Source organism: Opisthocomus hoazin, chromosome 7, assembly GCF_030867145.1.
Source record: "Opisthocomus hoazin isolate bOpiHoa1 chromosome 7, bOpiHoa1.hap1, whole genome shotgun sequence".
Taxonomy (NCBI): Eukaryota; Metazoa; Chordata; class Aves; order Opisthocomiformes; family Opisthocomidae; genus Opisthocomus; species Opisthocomus hoazin.
In genome coordinates this window covers 30,716,108-30,733,903 of record NC_134420.1, presented here as the reverse complement: position 1 = coordinate 30,733,903, position 17,796 = coordinate 30,716,108, and the positions used below count along the sequence as shown (strand labels likewise).

Genomic DNA, 17,796 nt, shown 5'->3' with positions numbered 1-17,796 from the left:
TAGACCAGAACAGTTGATCTGGTTTGCGTTGATTGCTCTCCCTCATCCCTTTGCCTTCTTGCTTCTGTCTATGTGGAACTCATGATAAAGCTGGGATAGTAGCGCGCTCTCTCTTTTTTTTTTTAATGTTTAATACATTTGCGTATTTAATTTCAAACCTGACATTAAATTTAATAAGTTCCATAATTCTTTTAAAAAATGTCCTTAATTAGACAGTTTCACGCTGCTATTCAAATGCAGCTTTCCAATCTTGCTGAAATGTGGCAATGCTGCTGTTTAGCTTGTCTGTTAAAACTGTCATGGCCTGTGTGACAGTGTCCAACATGCTGTGAAGTTCATAAAGCTTAAGATGCACTTCAGTTTGGAGGGTGAAAATCTATTTGTAATCAAATGAGTGATTCTGATATTAACAAGATGCCAAGTGATTGGATTTCCAGCTGACGGTGGATAATGAGTGCGTTGTTAATGGAATGCTGACACCTCTTCCATGCTTTTCTTGCTCAGAGGGCTTAAATAATCCTTTGAAATCATCTTGGAAATTTTAATCCTTACTAAGCACAGCGTTTTTAATTTGGTTTGCCTCTTTCTGCTACCCTACAGTATTTTTTTGGCATTGCTGCATCAGAGATCATGGCACCTAGATACCTGGAAATAGTAACCTGGTGTTGCTTCTCATTAAAAGAGAAAAGCAAATTCTGTTTGTGGGTTTCTACTAAAAAAACCCCAAGCACTGGCATGGCACTGCCTAAGTGCGTACATGGGGGATCCAGCCCCCAAAAACAGCTAAAAAAATTTACCATTTTTTTTTCCTGTCTCTTAATATGCTTAATCTACTGTCTTCCGTAGCGTGTTTGTGGGTCACTTCTGTCACGCTGGCTAAAAATTTAGCCTTATGAGAACAGCTTGTCTATGTAGAGTTAGTTTCCAACCTACCTACCACATCTAAAGAAATGCAAAATACATTTTAATGTGTAACGCCTATATGTTTTGTAGGACTGCTGAAGAGCAACCTCAGTGAAATGAAGGCTTCCTTCTTGCAGCTGATGAGTCAGAATTTTTAACTGGTGTATAATGGGTTGGGTCACAGCTGCATTTTTTTAGTGTATGTGTGTGTGTCTGTGTCACTGGATGGAGAGCCTAATTTCCAGTTCTGCCATTCGTTCTTCCAGTACCAAGCTACCTCTCTGGGTCTGAATGACCACTAGCTTAATTTTTAACTTGTCAAAAAATAGTTCGGGAGTTTTTGTTGTTTTGAAAGTCTTGTTAGTTCCCAGCAAGCTGTTAGGATTAAGAGAAGCATGTTTGTGTAGATAATGATCTAAAAGATCGTGTTTCTAACAGGGGCAGCTTCTAGCATGGGCAGCCTGCCCAGTCCTAGAAATAGCAATGTGATAGTTTATCATTTAAAAACCAACCAAAACCCCTATGACTTGCTCTGTTATTTAGTAGCTAGTATGCAGTGCAAGTATGTAATAAATTTTGTATCCTATTTTCTAGTAGGCAAAACTAGTCTAAGAATGCACCAGTCAGTAATGAACTCAAAAGGGGTAGGGCTAGGTAAGGAAATAACCTTTCTTCTAATACATCTGGGTACGCTGTCTGCAGCAGGTCTTTAACTTCCATTCACAAACTTCTGTTGCACTTGTAATGTACTGAGACCATTTTGATACAATTCTTCCCCCCCCCCCCTCGTGATTTATGGTAAAATGAAAGTGGCTGGAAAAGTTTTCTGGGCATGTGCCCTCCAGTGCTGTACCCATTCAGCCTTTCTGATCCTTTTCAAGAACTCTTGCTATTTCTTCGTGGTTTTGGAAGATGATGTGGATTCTTATTCTTTGGTGGCAAGAAGCAGGTTTAATCTCAAATCAGTCTCATTTCTCTTATGAAAGATGTGAAATTGTCCTGAAATGATTTTACAACTGATGTTAGAAAGAGGAATTTCTACTTGGGCAATGTTGTTTTTCTGGGTGGAATCCAAGAGATGTGAATTCTATGGTCAAGCTTGTTCATATAATTAGCAAGGCAGTGAATTGGAAGCCTAAGATGCGTGAATCTGGTATCTGACCTGAATTTGATCCTGTGGATTTGATCCATGTTTTACTGTTCTTTGCATGCTGTTTCAGTGTCTGCAACTTTTGATTTAGCAAATGTAATCTAGTGCATATTAAAAACAAACAAACAACTGTTTTGCTACTGATGTTTGTATTTTAATTGGACTATTGTATAGCTTAGAGAATGGGCCACAAGGGAACAGCCAATTACTCTGTGTATCTGTCTAAACCCCTTTTCATTATAGAATACTGATTAAGATTGTATAGCTTCATATTGTTTCATGTTATTGATTTCTACCAACCCCAAATCGATGGTCTCATTAATTGACAATTACCTTTTTCCCCCATGTTTCAGAAAATTGATATGAGTAACCCGAGATGTTAAGTTCCATTTGAACTAGGTATCAGCGTGCCTGTTCAATCTTTAACAAGGCCCATTAGGCTCCCTGTTTTAATTTTACACAGGCCGTAAAGGCATCTCCACAGGGAGGCTATGACCCTCTCAGTATAAGGTGAGCAAAGATAGCCTTTACAGAAATAATAGGGAATATCTGCGGTAGGGCTTTTTGCCCATCTGTGCTGACAGGAGGAAGTCGATATTTTCTCTATCACAGATGCTGCAGTAAAGTGTGGGGCCGTTGACATGTACCGGCTTACTTGAGTTGTACCTTTAATTTACTTCACTGTATGTGTCTTGCTGGAGTTGTTGGATATAAGAAATGAAATCTTTTGTCTCGTGTGTCAGAGGTGAGAATGAAACCTAAAGCACAGAACTAATTCTTGTGGAGGGAGGAACCTTGTGTATAAAATGTGCAGCTAGGGTTTTTCTTTTCTTAGCTAAAGATTGCCATTGTTCAGGACTCTTAAGTTCCCCAAAATACTTGCTCATGTATCTTATGTAAGGCAGTCAGCCTCTCATCAGTGGTATGTTACACCTACCCTTCTAGCAGCTTCCTCCAGCTCTGCTAGCTGCAGCCAGCAAGTCCTCTGTATCTGTGTCCCACTAGACATGACAATACTGTTCCTTAATTTCAGTCATTGTGGAAGTGGCAGTATGGAGCTGGAGGACATCAGCACGCTGATAGTGCCACAGCCCCATTTCTTCACGAACTTTCACAACAGTCCTCAACCATGATGAGTAAGGAGGTCATTTTATCTCTTCAGAAGAGATGCTTCAGGGCAAAAAAGCAATTGGCACAGCATCCCTTGGAGTTTAATCAGAGAAGCAAAAATGGAACTACTTGAAAGCAGGGCTACCTAGCCCAGCTAAGCTATGTCAGTAGGACTTTATTATAATAGAGTGCATCAAAGGTTTTCTCATTGTGCATACTTTTTGTTCACGCAGAGAGCAAGAAGTAACAGTGCTACGGTGCTTGATTTTAGTTGGTGTTTCTTGGTCTTATGCAGTAGCTAGGCACTAAGAAGTTAATCGTATGCAAGGGTTATAAATTTGCAGATCCTCAGAAGAATTGTTGCTTTCCACGGTCCCCCGTCCTCTTTTGTACTTCTCTGTCCCACTGTACTCCACTGGCGTGCTCTTGGGAAATGCATAAAGAGTTGCCTTTGATTTGGAAAGATTTGTCTTCTGGCTGTTGTCCAACACTACTATTTCCCCAACCGAACCAATGCACATAGGAAAATGTGTATACTTGATACATGTGCAGTACAAGAGTAAGCGGGTCCTGCAACTACTCTTCAGTGTGAGGTGGAAATAAACTTGTATGCCAGTGTAAATGAGCTCTTGTTTGGAGCATGCAGTGCCATATGCCTGCCATTGCTTTGAAACCTCCTACACGTTACTGGACAAATTCAGAGAGTAACCTACACTAACTTTTGCAAGGCCAAAGGTCAGGTACTTGATTCCAATTGTAGAAAGAGATGAAAAATTTAATATTATTATTTTCAAAGAATTACAAGGAACTTCACTCAATTTCTTAGAAGTTATTAGTTAGAGGCAGTCTCTCAGGGCCTAACCTGACCATTACTACTGTGTATTGTTTCACAGAACTCATCTTTCTGTCTTCTCGTTGTAGGATAACCTCCGTGACTCAAAATGAGAAGATGATCTTGAGAGAGTTTCATAGGAAGCTCGTGTTAATTTAAAGTAGTCTTCAGAATGTCTTGGGTATTTTCCAAGTAGAGACTATAATCCCTCTTTCCCAAAGGTTATTAATTCATTGATTATTAATTGTATCAATGTTATCCTTAAGAACTAGTGACTAGGACCCAAGGACTCCAAGTTTTAGAGCTGTTCCTCTTTATGTTCTTCATACTTTCTTTCCGTTTTCTTCCTGATGTGGATTTTAATGAAAGATCATTATAATTTTACTTTGAAATAATATTTTATTTTGCTATCTCTAAGTATATCACTGTAAATATCTACTGTTTTGTTTTATTCAGTCAGTCTCAGAACAAAGGAGATTTATGGTTCAATTACAGACAATTCGATCCTTAATGAGTTGTGATAGAGGAGATGGTAGCAATCTTCATGAGACAGAATTTGTTACCACAGTTTTCTAAATAAACAATTACAACGTTTATTATGCTGATAGGTTTAAATACTCATTTTAGCTTTTCTTCAGGTTAAATAGTGGATCCATTTGAAGTTGATTTCAAAACTTCTGCTGACTTGAGAAGCATCAGAATTTTACCCTCCATTTCATCTTTCCCGTCTTACAAAAACATTACTTTCCCTTTAGCTGTTGCATCAGGCAAAAGCGTGTTTTTGAAAGAAATTACTGTACATGCATTGCGTACATGCAGCAATACACCCATGTTGGTTTCCCACAGCCTCATTTTATTTCTTGTCTTGACCTGTTTTGGGATTGAATCTCTCCTATGTTTCATTAAGGAAGAGGTGGTTGTTTTGTTTTTTTTGTTTGAGAGTTTCAGTGTTTTGGTTTGTTTTTCAGACAAGAAGGATCTGTTTTTAACACCCACCTGTGCTTTATTTGGTTCTACTTTCTTAGTGGGTTTGGAAGGGTAAAAGGTACAGTAAACTTCAAGCTTTTAGAGGTTCTCACTGAAAGGATTTGAAGCTTGGTAGGTCTGCTTTTTTTTTCTTTAAGCCATTGACACGGGCTGAATTGATGTGAAGCCTCAAGCCTTCCACTGCTGAATTTGTCTAGATCATGAAGAATCTCATTATTACAGAGTGCACTTGAAGCTTGATATATAGAGAGTGTGATGACTATATTGATGGTTAACTTCTGCACCCTATGAGTCAGTGTCATCCGTGCATTTAATGTCTAGGTTTGTGCTAGCATTCGCATTCATGTGCTTGAGTGATGGCAGATGATAATGACTCATGCTTCATTTACTGGTGTCCTCTCACTTTTTCTCTGGCTTCATGGACTTTCCATTGAATCTCAAAGAGCAATTACTGGGAAAGAATGAAGTCTCTATGCATGAATAAGGGTCAGAGAATTCAGAGGGACTCTCTTACCAAGCTGGATGTTTTTCTTTCTTTGCTTTTTCTGAAATACTGGTTTGTGTCATGTCTTCTGCTTTTATCAGAGTAGTTTAAGATCCTGTGTTGCAGTTTTAGCCACAGAAATTCATAAGGTAATGTGGCTGTGCTCATTAGCCCACTTCTTGGTTGAAAAGTAAAGTAGATGTGGTTGCTCTAGTTTAAAAATTAAAATAAATGGAACCTGTGATGTTTAAATACATTGTGCCGTAAGTGGTGCCATGATATCCAGAGAGAGATATATATATATCGGGAAAACATAGTATTGTACTAGTAAAGATGTGGAGAGGTTTTAAGCTCATTATTACTTAAATAAATAATGCTTTAATAAATGAAATTTTATTTATGAATTATTATTTAAATTCAGAACTTTAAAAAATACTAGACAGAAGACTTCTGTCAGATATCTGGCACTTACCATCCTACTTCCTCTGTCTTCCCTGTTGTCTTTCCTGGCAGAAACAATGCAGAAAGATGTGGCAGGTGGCATAACCATGTGCCAAACAGTGCCTGTTCTAAAGCTGCTTCTTGTTACAACATCACATGGTCTGAAAGTCATGAAAAAATTAACCACCTTGATGTGTTTCTCAAAGGAAGAAGAGGTATCCACAGCAGTTGAACATAGAAGATTGCAATAAGGAAGCTTTAAGTCAGATTTGGAGATCAGAAAATATTGTCTGCCATGACTGGTTAAACCTCTGAGAGGTCTGGGATTTTTGTTTTACTTAAGTCAGATGTGCAGTGTTTTGCAAATTCTGTTGCGTATGTGAACAACTGAAATTGTTTTCCTGGCTGTGGGACTGAGAACTGTAAACACAGTTATCTGCATGTGGAAGTAAAAAGACAAGTTATAAAATGTTGGGACAGTAGCAGATTTTCAAGGAAGCCTAGAGATGTTCGTGTTGCCTGCAAGTTCCTTTCTTCCTCCAGTTGAGAAGGGAACTGAGGCCAAAGCAACTCAGTTGGTCTACTGCCTGCGTTATAAGGCAGCCTTGCATATAGTCTCGGAAGGCTTGCAGAGTGACGACTGCAGTCCTTTAGAAATAAGGAAGCTGATATAAGTACTAGTTCTCAACCAGTTCTTTTCTCTGGAGGGATATTGAAAAGGAATTCTTGGGAAATAGCTCCATTCCACAGCAGCCAAGAACTCTTGGTGTTACTTAGAGAACAAGGATGAAGGTGTACGAGATGGTTGGATCTTATTCTGACCATGAAACTGTTGATATTCCTCAACTGAAGAGTTGAAATCTCTGTTCTGGGTGTTGTGCCGTATGCTGTATACATTTGCAGTACTCTTAGGGGAATGGTGTGTGTTTATCACCAAGTCAAAAATCCTGAAGAAGTACATATGCGCGTTAGCTGTCCTCTCCTGTTTGAGGCAGCTTGCTGTTACAGACTGGTGCTTCTAAGGTCATCACCTTAGAATGTTTGGCAGGCATCAGTAGCACCCTGACTACTGATACCTTGCTCCTGCGCCTTGTTGCATTTTAGGGGGCAGTGGTTTGAAATCTGTTCTTTTTAAAATACAGTTTTGAATCAGAACTTAGTTACAGCCTAGCAGGTAATGGTATCAGGTGCTGCTGGAAGACAGTAGCATACACTTACACGAGCCTGGGAGATGCACTCACGGTATTTCTTAAAGCCCAGGGGAATAGGTAGCTAAGATGTAAGATGGACATGCAATCTTAGCTCTGCAACAAAATCATTATGTTTTTTTCAGTATCTAGGCTATTCGTCTGCACAAGAAGTTAGGAGCTTTGCTCGCCACCATTAGGGCTGTGTCCTGCCTGAATGCGTGCAGATGTACTGGACTCTTTTGAGCCAGTATTTCTAATTGCGTATGTCACCTTTGGAACAAGATAGACTTTTTTTCTCCGACTTCATTGTTTTGTCCTTTTAGCCATCAATCTTTCTTTCAGTTAATTTGAAAAATTAAAAGTAATTAGAAAGTTTTATTAAAAGACTGAACATCAGATAAACTTGCTACCCATTAACAAAATCACCTAAAATCCCTACAGGGAGTTAGAGGGGATGTAAAGAAAGCAGGGTTGGAGTTTCTTCCCTGAATTATCATTATGCTGTGTAATGAAGCAGAAGCTTACACAGCCATGAACTAATTTGTTATGGCTCCTCATGAGGTCTGCAGTCCAGCTGGAGAGAGGTAAAGAGATGACATTAGTTTGTTAGGAAAGGGAGGGAAGAAGCTTTCTTCAATAACTTATTTGAAATTTTGGATTTTCTAATGCCATCTTTGTTCAAAAGCCATTTGGATTAAATCAGTTGTGTCTGATCTGTGAATTGCTATTTCTTGCCTCTTTATTTTTTTTTTCCCTCTTTTTTCGAATGTTGTGAGTGCAAAAGGGAAGGTGACTAAATACCGACAAGTGATGCTGTTCACACACTGTAGCAATCTGTTACCAGCTTTAACGGTACCGTGCTGTTTTGCATCTGTTTAAATGAGAAATATGTTTATCACAAGGATGCTGAGCTGTGCTTCCTTTTTGATTCCTTAATTTTTAATGTGTAATGATTCTGCTGAAAGCACATCTCTTCCCATTTTCCTTAAGGCACTGTAATGTTCATTAATAAGAGCAGCACTGTTGTAAGATGCAATGTGTTGCTACTGTATTAAATAATATATATTTGAAAACTGCATTTAAAATGATGTTTTTGAAGGTATGTTTCCCATAAGCGAAACAGAGGAACTGCTACTTTGTCCTTAATTCACCTTGTTATGGTACAGATTGCAAGAAATACAAGAACAGAAACATTTGTACAAGGTTCTTTTCTGCTTATGTTTTTTGACATGTGACCTGTTGGTTTTTAACCTAGGTTGTAGAAAATTTCCTAGTATTCTTTTTTATTAACAAATGTTAATTTATTTTGCAATGAGAAATCTGATTAACTATGCTTAGAGAAGAATTTCGTCCTATAGGTCAGAAATCTTTTAAAGCTTTTTCTGGAAACAGGAGCAAGGGTTTCATGTTTGAAACTAGCAGCCTGGATGTGGAAGACAGGTCTTTCAAGGTCTGTACACAAGTGTGATGCCACAGCTACATGAAGTTAGGTTTCCTGCTTGACGGCTCACCATTCTGGTAGATGAAGTCTGTGTGTGTATCCCTTTAGCAATTGCACTATTTAGCTTTTTACACATGAAAAGAGTGTCTTTATTGTTTGTCTCACTCTAAAAGAAAGAGTTCTGTCTTTAGGGTTATGGAGTCCTTGACTGAGATTTCAACACCAAAACAAGCATATGTGCTAGCATGAATCATAATTGCTACCAGCTTTGTTTGCAAGTGGTCCCAGAGTGCAGCTCACTCTCTTACAATCTGGCTTTTCTGGCACGGGGCTCATCTGCTTTCCCTTGATACGGAACCGGGATTTTTTTCTGAAGCCCTTCGTCACTCAACACCTTTCCCTCCCCTGCGTGAAGAGTAGCAAACCCAAAAGCACGGAGACAGAGTCTGTCATTTCTCCTTAGCTTCCCAAGGACTTTTTGGAGTAAAAAAATATCCAGTCCCTGTGTTGCAGCAAAGGGGATGATGTCTGCTTGTCACTGCCACGCTTTCAAGCTTTTTGAGAGCTTGTGTTGAAATGCTTGTGGTATTTAGAAACAACACTGGCGTACTCACAGCTTTTAGGTATTTTTTTCATACCTGAAGAGTGCCACAGAGTTCCTGTGGCTGTTCTGGACAACTGGTGTCCTCTTGCTGGAAATAAATATGCAAAATGTCAGTACTTCCGTTTTGAGTTTCTTGGAGTGAGTTTGGACAAATTGACAGCTAGGGCATATGTAAACAGTGGAACTCTCAAGAGCACACACTTGTGAAAAACTGTGCAATGTTTGTATGATTTGAATCTGCTTGTATTCCATGCCCCTTGCTTTTGTATGGGTGAAGATGGCGAAGAACTCTTCTGTTTATCCATGTTTATCAGGTTTATTTGAGAATAAATATCGCCTGGCTGAGGTGATCAGCTCTGGTGTGGGCGTGTTCCTCAGTGGAGTGGGGGATTGCCAGGTATGGAGGGGTTCCTGAGCTGGGGAAACCCCAGGGGAGCGCAGGGACCTGCCAGAAGCCCGCAGCTCCTGCTAGAGTGGCTGATGAGGCCAGGCAGGGACAGGGCAATGGCAGCCCCCCCCCCCCCCCCCCCCCCCCCCCGATCCCCAAAAACGGCAGCCCTACAGAGCGCGAGCGAAGGAGGGGTCATTCTGCTGGCCAAGACGGAGACTTGAAGTACATATAACCCAGCAACCGGGCACCATTCTGTGACCGTCTGCACAGGTCAAGGACCCTCATTCCACCTGACTGACCCTCAGGGCAGAATGGTGGGTACTTGTCTGAGAGCAGAGGCTGCAGCTCTGGCTGGGGGGTCTGCAGCACCTACCCAGCGGTGGCCGGTGCTTCCACCCAGACGGAGATGCTGCAGTGCAGACCTCAGACTGCAGGAATTACCTAGACCTTTCTCCTGGGGCAGGGACTGGCAGCAGACCTGCCTGCAAAAGGTGTGACCAGGTGGAGGACCTCCTGCTGCAGGAGGCGGTGAGAAGGCTGTGTAACATCAGGAAGGCTAAGAAGGAGATAGGTAGCGGGTTCCAAGCACAGTCTGCAGTTAATCCACAGCCCCCATCTGCTATGGGCCACCCAACCAGGAAGACCAAGTGGATGAGGCCCTCTGTAGGCAGATAGGAGCAGTCTCACGTTCACATGCCCTGGTCCTCATGGGGGACTTCAACCACCCCGACATCTGTTGCTGGGACAACACAGCAGGGCATAAGCAATCCAGGAGGTTCCTGGAGTGCATTGATGATAACTTCCTTCTCCAACTGATACAGGAGCCCATGATGGACTTTGTTCTCACCAACAAGGAAGGGCTGGTGGGGAATGCAGAGCTCAAGGGCAGCCTCAGCTGCAGTGACCAGGAAATTGTGGAGTTCAAGATCCTTAGGGCAGTGAGAAGGGCACACAGCAAGCTCAGTACCCTGGACTTCAGGACAGCGGACTTTGGGCAGCAGACTTTGGCCTCTTCAGGGACCTGCTTGGTAGAGTACCATGGAATAAAGCCCTGGAGGGGAGAGGGGCCTAAGAAAGCTGGTTAATAATATTCAAGGATCACCTCCTCCAAGCTCAGGAGCGATGCATCCCAACAAAGAGGAAGTCAGACAAAATTGCCAGGAGGCCTGCATGGATGAACAAGGAGTTCCTGGGCAAACTCAAGCACAAAAAGGAAGCTGACAGAGGATGTAAGCAAGAACAGGTAGCCTGGCAGGAATACAGAGAAATTGTCCAAGCAGCCAGATCAGGTTAGGAAAGTTAAAGCTCTGATAGAGTTAAATCTGGCCAGGGACATTGAGGGCAACAAGTGAAGCCTCTGTAGGTATATCAGTGATAAAAGGAAGGGAAAAATGTTGTCCCTCTCTGGAAGGAAATGGGAGGCATGGTTACCAGGGACATAGAGAAGGTTGAGGTACTCAATGACTTCTTTGCCTCGTTCTTCACGGGCAAGTGCTCCAGCCACACCACCTGAGTTGCAGAAGGCAAAGGCAGGGACTGGGGGAATGAAGAACCACCCACCGCAGGAGACGATCAGGTTCGGGACCGTCTAAGGAATCTGAAGGTGCCCACGTCCATGGGACCTGATGACATGTATCCACGGGTCCCAAGGGAACTGGCGGATGAAGGTACTAAGCTACTATCCATCATATTTGAGAAATCAGGGCAGTCTAGTGAAGGGAAACATAACTGCCGTATTTAAAAGGGGAAAAAACGCAGACCTGGGGAACTACGGGCCAGTCAGTCTCACCTCTATGCCCGGCAAGATCATGGAGCAGGTCCTCCTGGAAACTATGCTGAGGCACATGGGAAATAAGGAGGTAATTGGTGACAGCCAACATAGCTTCACTAAGGGCAAGTTGTGCCTGACAAACCTGGTGGCCTTCTACGATGGGGTTGCACCATTGGTGGATAAGGGAAGATCAAGTGATGTCATCTACCTGGACTTGTGCAAAGCATTTGACACTGTCCTGCACGACATCCTAGTCTCTGTTGGAGAGACATGGACTTCATGGATGGGCTACTTGTTGGATAAGGAACTGGCTGGATGGTCGCAATGAAAGAGTTGCAGTCAACGGCTCCATGTTCAAGTGGAGACCAGTGATGACTGGCGTTCCTCAGTGGTCAGTATGGGGACAGGCGCTGTTTAACATCTTTGTTGGTGACGTGGACAGTGGGATCAAGTGCACCCTCAAGAAGTTTGCTGACGACACCAAGCTATGTGATGCAGTCAACACGCTGGAGGGAAGGGATGCCATCTGCAGGGACCTTGACAGGCTTGAGAGGTGAGCCCATGCCAACCTCATGAAGTACAAGGCTAAATGCAAGGGTCCTGTACATGGGTTAGGGCAATCCCAAGCATAAATACAGGCTGGGTGGAGAATGGGTTGAGAGCAGCCCTGAGGAGATGGACTTGGGCGTGCTGTTTGACCAGAAGCTCAACATGACCCAGCAGGGTGCGTTCGCAGCCCAGGCAGCCAACCATATCCTGGGCTGCATCCAAAGCAGTGTGGCCAGCAGGTTGAGGGAGGTGATTCTGCCCCTCTGCGCTGCTCTGTGGAGACCCCACCTGGAGTCCTGCGTCCAGTTCTGGAGCCCTCAGCACAGGAAAGATGTGGACCTGTTGGAGCGGGTGCAGAGGAGGGCCACAAAGATGGTCAGAGGGCTGGAGCACCACTCCTATGAAGAAAGGCTGAGAGAGTTGGGGCTTTTCCAGCCTGGAGAAGAGAAGGCTCCAGGGAGACCTTATTGCGGCCTTTCGGTACTTAAAGGGGGCTTATAAGAAAGCTGGAGAGGGACGTTTTACAAGGTTGTATAGTGATAGAACAAGGGGAAATGGCTTTTAACTGTAGGAGGGTAGATTTAGATTAGATATGAGGAAGAAATTCTTCACTATGAGAGTGGGAAGGCACTGGCACGGGTTGCCCAGAGAAGCTGCGGCTGCCCCGTCCCTGGCAGTGTTCAAGGCCAGGTTGGATGGGGCTTTGGGCAACCTGATCTAGTTGAAGGTGTCCCTGCCCATGGCAGGGGGATTGGAATTAGGTGACCTATAAAGGTCCCTTTCTAACCCAAACCATTCTGTGATTTACCTGCCTGGCTCCAGTGACTGTGTCTACTGAAGTTCAAGACAAATTATCAGTAACACCAGTTACCAGGTTCCTAATTTATCCTGTGCAGGCTGCTTAACTCCCTGTTCACTGAAATCTAAAAAACAGTAAAAGGGAAAAAACAAAGCAGAAACTCCCAAGTGAATAAAATGCCAAAGAGAAACGAAACACTAGCCTCAACAAAGGCAGTGAGTGTTGCCTTGCAGATGAATTCTGGCACTGTGTGACAGGTATTTAATGCTTAGAGTATACTAACCAGTGGTTCCAAAAAACTGTGGAATTTTGGGTCAGGACCAAAAAAAAATGCATTCATGTCTCTTGAAGTAGAAAGACAGTCTCCAAACTGCTGAAGCTGGACAGTGGCAGGAAGACTCTGAATTGATAATTATGAGAAAAATAGAATTAATTTGTGAGATCTCTCACCATGGCGGGTATCCCTACTTGAGTTTCATGAATTTGGTTGTTCTGAAAGATGATATTGAGGAGTACCAGGAACAAAATGTAATTTGTGAATAAATCTCTTCTACAGAGGACTGTCTTTCTGCTTTACTGGTCCTGGAGGAGTGTGTAGAACTTGTACCAGAACACTCTGTTTGCACTTCTAACTACAAATACATGTATTAAAAAAAAAAATGCACATACAGAGTGATGAAAATAAAAGCTTCGTTAGACTGAAGAAAAAAAATCATCTCATAAGGAAGGAAACAAATCATACTGAATGTGCACAAAAATAAAGGGTAATGACCATTGCACAGGCAAAAGGAAGTGATCTATTTTATTGCATAAAACTATAATATATGTGGCTGGCAAAATGGAGGAGGGAAAACCTTTTCCTTCTCTCACACAGTAGCAATCCAGAACAATGATTCTTTTGTATGATCAACTCTGCTAGGTTCCAAAAGTGAATCCACATGGTTCCAAGTTGGTAGATATTGCCCCCACTTGGGTTGCTGACTAAGGGAAATCTCTTCCGTGAGAACTTGTTTGATAGCTCCTCCGATCACTCCGTAGATCAACAGGATTCATCTCACTGTGTCAGTTTGGTGTTAACATACTGTTTTGATTTCAGAATCATAAACCAATATGCTATTGCAACAGGTCAAGCATTGCTAGACCATTAGTATGTAGCTTGGACACATGAGAAGGCACCTGTTCTTAATTTAAAACTGCACCGTGGGTCAGATGTGCTGGAGGATAACTGAGGTAGGGAATGTTTTAGTGGTGTTCTGAAGATCATCTTGAGTTGTTTTGTTTAGTCTGTATAAAGTACAGTTTAATGATTTCCTCCCTTCCCATCAGCCTTCATAATGGAGCAACTCCCTTTAAAATCTAAACAGGCAGCTGCTAAACTGCCTATTTTAGGCAGTGTGCTTAAATATTAGATGAAGTTTAGGGTCTGATGCATTTAGGAACAACAGTTTAAGGTGTTACCAGCTACAGCCATCAGTTTTGCTGTACGCGACTATCCCCGTTATAGATGATAACGGGAAGCGTATCCTTTGCTTAGCTGCTTCAGACCAGTCCACTTTGCCTTCTTAAACTGCTGAAAAAGGCGGGTTTGAGCTGGATTGTGAAGCAAGGTACAGGTACACACACTGACTTGGCTCTGTAATGGAGGGTGTGACCTCTGAAAGTGACAACATTCCCCATCTATTTTCCTGGAGATTTTTTTGGAGGTACAGCATTGCTTTCATAAGTCACCTCAGTTGTAGTGTGACTTTGCGTCATGGAGTGCAAGGGTCAGTTTTAGTAGCCTAAGGACAGAAGGATGTTGGCACTCCAGTATGTTCTCAAAATAATGCTCTCACAGATGCATGGCTGAAGGAATGTGGTACATCAAAAATCATGCTTTTCTTCACTGTTCTGTTAACACATTTGAAACCTAGATTGAAATCTGCTTGCAGATTATGTGCTTTCTCTGTTGTTGCCGTATTTATGTAGATAAGCAGGCTCATTGGCTGCTTGGCCCCAGTAAGCTGACACGTGTGTTTATGTAGTGATTACATCAGTGGACAAGGGACGAACTACGAATGTCACGTATCTGGACTTGTATAGGGCCTTTAACACAGTCCCCCACAACATCCTTCTCTCTAAATTGGAGAGATATGGATTGTTTGGTGGATAAGGAATTGATTGGATGGTCAACGGCTCAATGTCTGGGTGGAGATCCACGATGACTGGTGTCTCTCAGGGGTCCATATTGGGACCGGTACTGTTTAATACCTTCATCAATGGCAAACAGTGGGATCAAGTGTACTCTCGGCAGGTTTTCAGATGACAAGCCAAGTGGTATGGTTGACATGTCTGAAGGGTGGCATGTCATCCAGAGGGACCTGGGCAAGCTTGAGAGTTGGGCTTGTGCTAACCTCATGAAGGTCAACAAGGCAAAGTGCAAGGTCCTGCACATGGGTCAGGGCAACCCCCGATATCAACACAGGCTGGAGGATGAAAGGATTGAGGGCAGCCCTGCTGAGGACTGGAGAGTACTGGTATCTGAAAAGCTGGACATGACTCAGCAGTGTGAACTTGCAGCCCAGAAGGTCAGCTGTACTCTGGGCTGCATCAAAAGCAGCATGGCCAGCAGGTCGAGGGAGGGAATTCTGCCACTCTACTCCACTCTGGTGAGACCCCATCTGGAGTCCTGCCTCCAGCTCTGGAGCCCTCAGCACAGGAAGGACATGAAGCTGTTGGAGTGGGTCCAGAGGAGGGCCACAAAAATGATCAGAGGGCTGGAACACCTCTGCTATGAGGACAGGCTAAGAAAGTTGGGGCTGTTCAGCCTGGAGAAGAGAAGGCTCTGGGCAGACCTTATAGCAGCCTTTCAGTACCTGAAGGGGCCTACAAGAAAGAGGTACTTTTTACAAGGGCATGTAGTCATAGGACAAGGGCTAATAGCTTTAAACTGTAGGAGGGCAGATTCAGATTAGATATAAGGAATAAATTCTTTACAATGAGGGTGGTGAGACACCGTAACAGGTTACCCAGAGTTAGTAGATGCCCCATCCCTGGAAACATTCAAGATGAGGTTGGACGGGGCTCTGAGCAACCTCATCTAGTTGGTGATGTCCCTGCTCATTGCAGGGAAGTTGGACTAGATGGCCCTGAAAGGTCCCTTCCAACCCCAACTATTCTATGATTCTGTGTAAGTTGTTCTAGAAAACCCGCAAAAAGTTAATATTTGCAGTCTTCGAAGTATTGCAGTGTAGTAATAGAGCTGTACGTTACACTGTAGTTTGGCACCCTCATCCTCCAAAAGGTTTCTCTCTTGACAGCAAAAGATAACAAACTTACAGCTAATAATTTATATTTATTTATATAAATTGTATAGTCAGATTCTCTTGCTTCAGTTCTGTTTGTATCTTCTCCTCAGCCTGTTGTCTGAATTATAACTTCTCACTTTACTGAGGAGTTTTACTAACTTTTAAACTTCAAATAACATGAAAGTACGGCCTGCTCACCCTGTGTTTAAAACCAGCCAGTGCAAACAAGAGACGCTGCTTGTAAGGCAACGTGAGAGCTCCGATGCTCTTGTCTTCTGGTTTCTTCCTGATGGCTGTCACTTGTCAGTTTCTGTAATTCTGAAGTTCTCCTAAGTTGAATCTAACACTGTAAGATTTTGTTACTTAGTATTTTGTTTGACTTTATATAGGCTGAAGTAGTGCCCATTTTCACTGTACTTTATTGCTCTTCTCAGAAGCCTATGGATAATACAGTCTTGCCCCACTGTGAGAGCAGTGGCTTTGACTGTTTTTCTGTATTATGAGGCAGCCAAGCTGAAATTTTCGCTCTGATAAAGAGTACTTTGTCCTAGCTCATGCTGATTCAGCAGTGCAGATACTGAATCTGTGCTCCCCGCTTTGCGGGCTGACATTCTAATCTTTTTCTTTTGCTAGTCTTAATCCACTCTCCAATTTTGAGAAATACTGAGTCAAAACAGCATTTTTTGCCACACTTCGTGGTTATCTTTAATGCTGATGAGATAGGTACACTGTAGATCTACTGTACGCAGAGGCAGATCGTGCTGTACTGCACACTACGGTCAGTTAACTGAACTAGATGGAAAGCCCCCGAAGGGTTAGCAGTTTTTGCTGTTCCTTTCATCACAGCAAGAAGTATGGGTGTGTTTGGGTCTTTGTTCCAGGGAGCATTTGTAATGCTGGTGAAACTGTATGACTGTCTGCAGGATATACCATATCTTGCAGTTCAACAACCCTGAACAGACCTGGTCTGTACTGTTTTTCATCTAGGCTGTGCTTTTAGGTACCATAAACAGCGTATGATTTTAGAACATTACCTATTTTGTTTTCATTATTGAGCCAATTAATATCTGAACTATTTCATGCTAATATTGAAGATTTGGAGACTTCCTCAAATTATTTATATACAGAAACAGTACGTCTGTGACATTAAGCCATTCACTTGTAGGCAGCTATACAGCTGTGGGTGGAGAATTAAGGAGTTCTGTTACATGTCTCTGGAAAAGCATACTATTGACCAACACAACAAGTAACATGTAAGAAAACTAGAACATATTCTGGTAGCACAGATACAATAATTAAGATTAGCGTAGTTTAAATGGAAGCTCAAAGTAATGAGTAGAGTAGGATACTTAATATTAGAACAACTGAAAATAGTCTTGGGAGAGGTAAAGTTTGGTCAGTAATGGAAGCTGGTGGTACTGCATTCAGATTATCATAAGGTCAAGTTCTGGGAGAATAGCAGTGGAGGAAGGCAGTGGCTGTAGTCCATGTCGGGAGGAGAGAATTCTTTCTGTTTCCCCTTCATTAATTTCCCAGATTTTGATCTATCTGGGAATCTGAAACTCTTTACCCTAGGCTGGAAGCTGCAGTACAAAGAGATGGTGGGACCCTTTCCCACCCTCTTACGTTCGCAAGGCAGGGAAACCCATTTCATTGGTGTGATTCTCTCATGCATTTTCAACACCAGCAGACACTGCCACCACCCCTTCCCTTGCTATCCTCAACCCAACCACCGAAACAAAAAAAAAAAAACAACCAGCAACCCAAAACTGAAGTAAGTAACTGCTTTAATCTGGCATTCTGTGAGGAAGAATTTGGCACCAGCTGATGCTAGAGTAGATAGGCTGCATAGGGGCA

The 17,796-nt window shown here is 42.7% G+C and overlaps 1 protein-coding gene across 2 annotated transcripts in view; it reads left to right on the top strand.

Annotated features, from left to right (window-relative positions):
• LOC104328103 (transmembrane protein 263-like) overlaps window positions 1-17,796 on the top strand; it is a 214,123-nt gene that overhangs the window by 29,895 nt on the left and 166,432 nt on the right. The gene's annotated exons all lie outside the window — the stretch shown is intronic.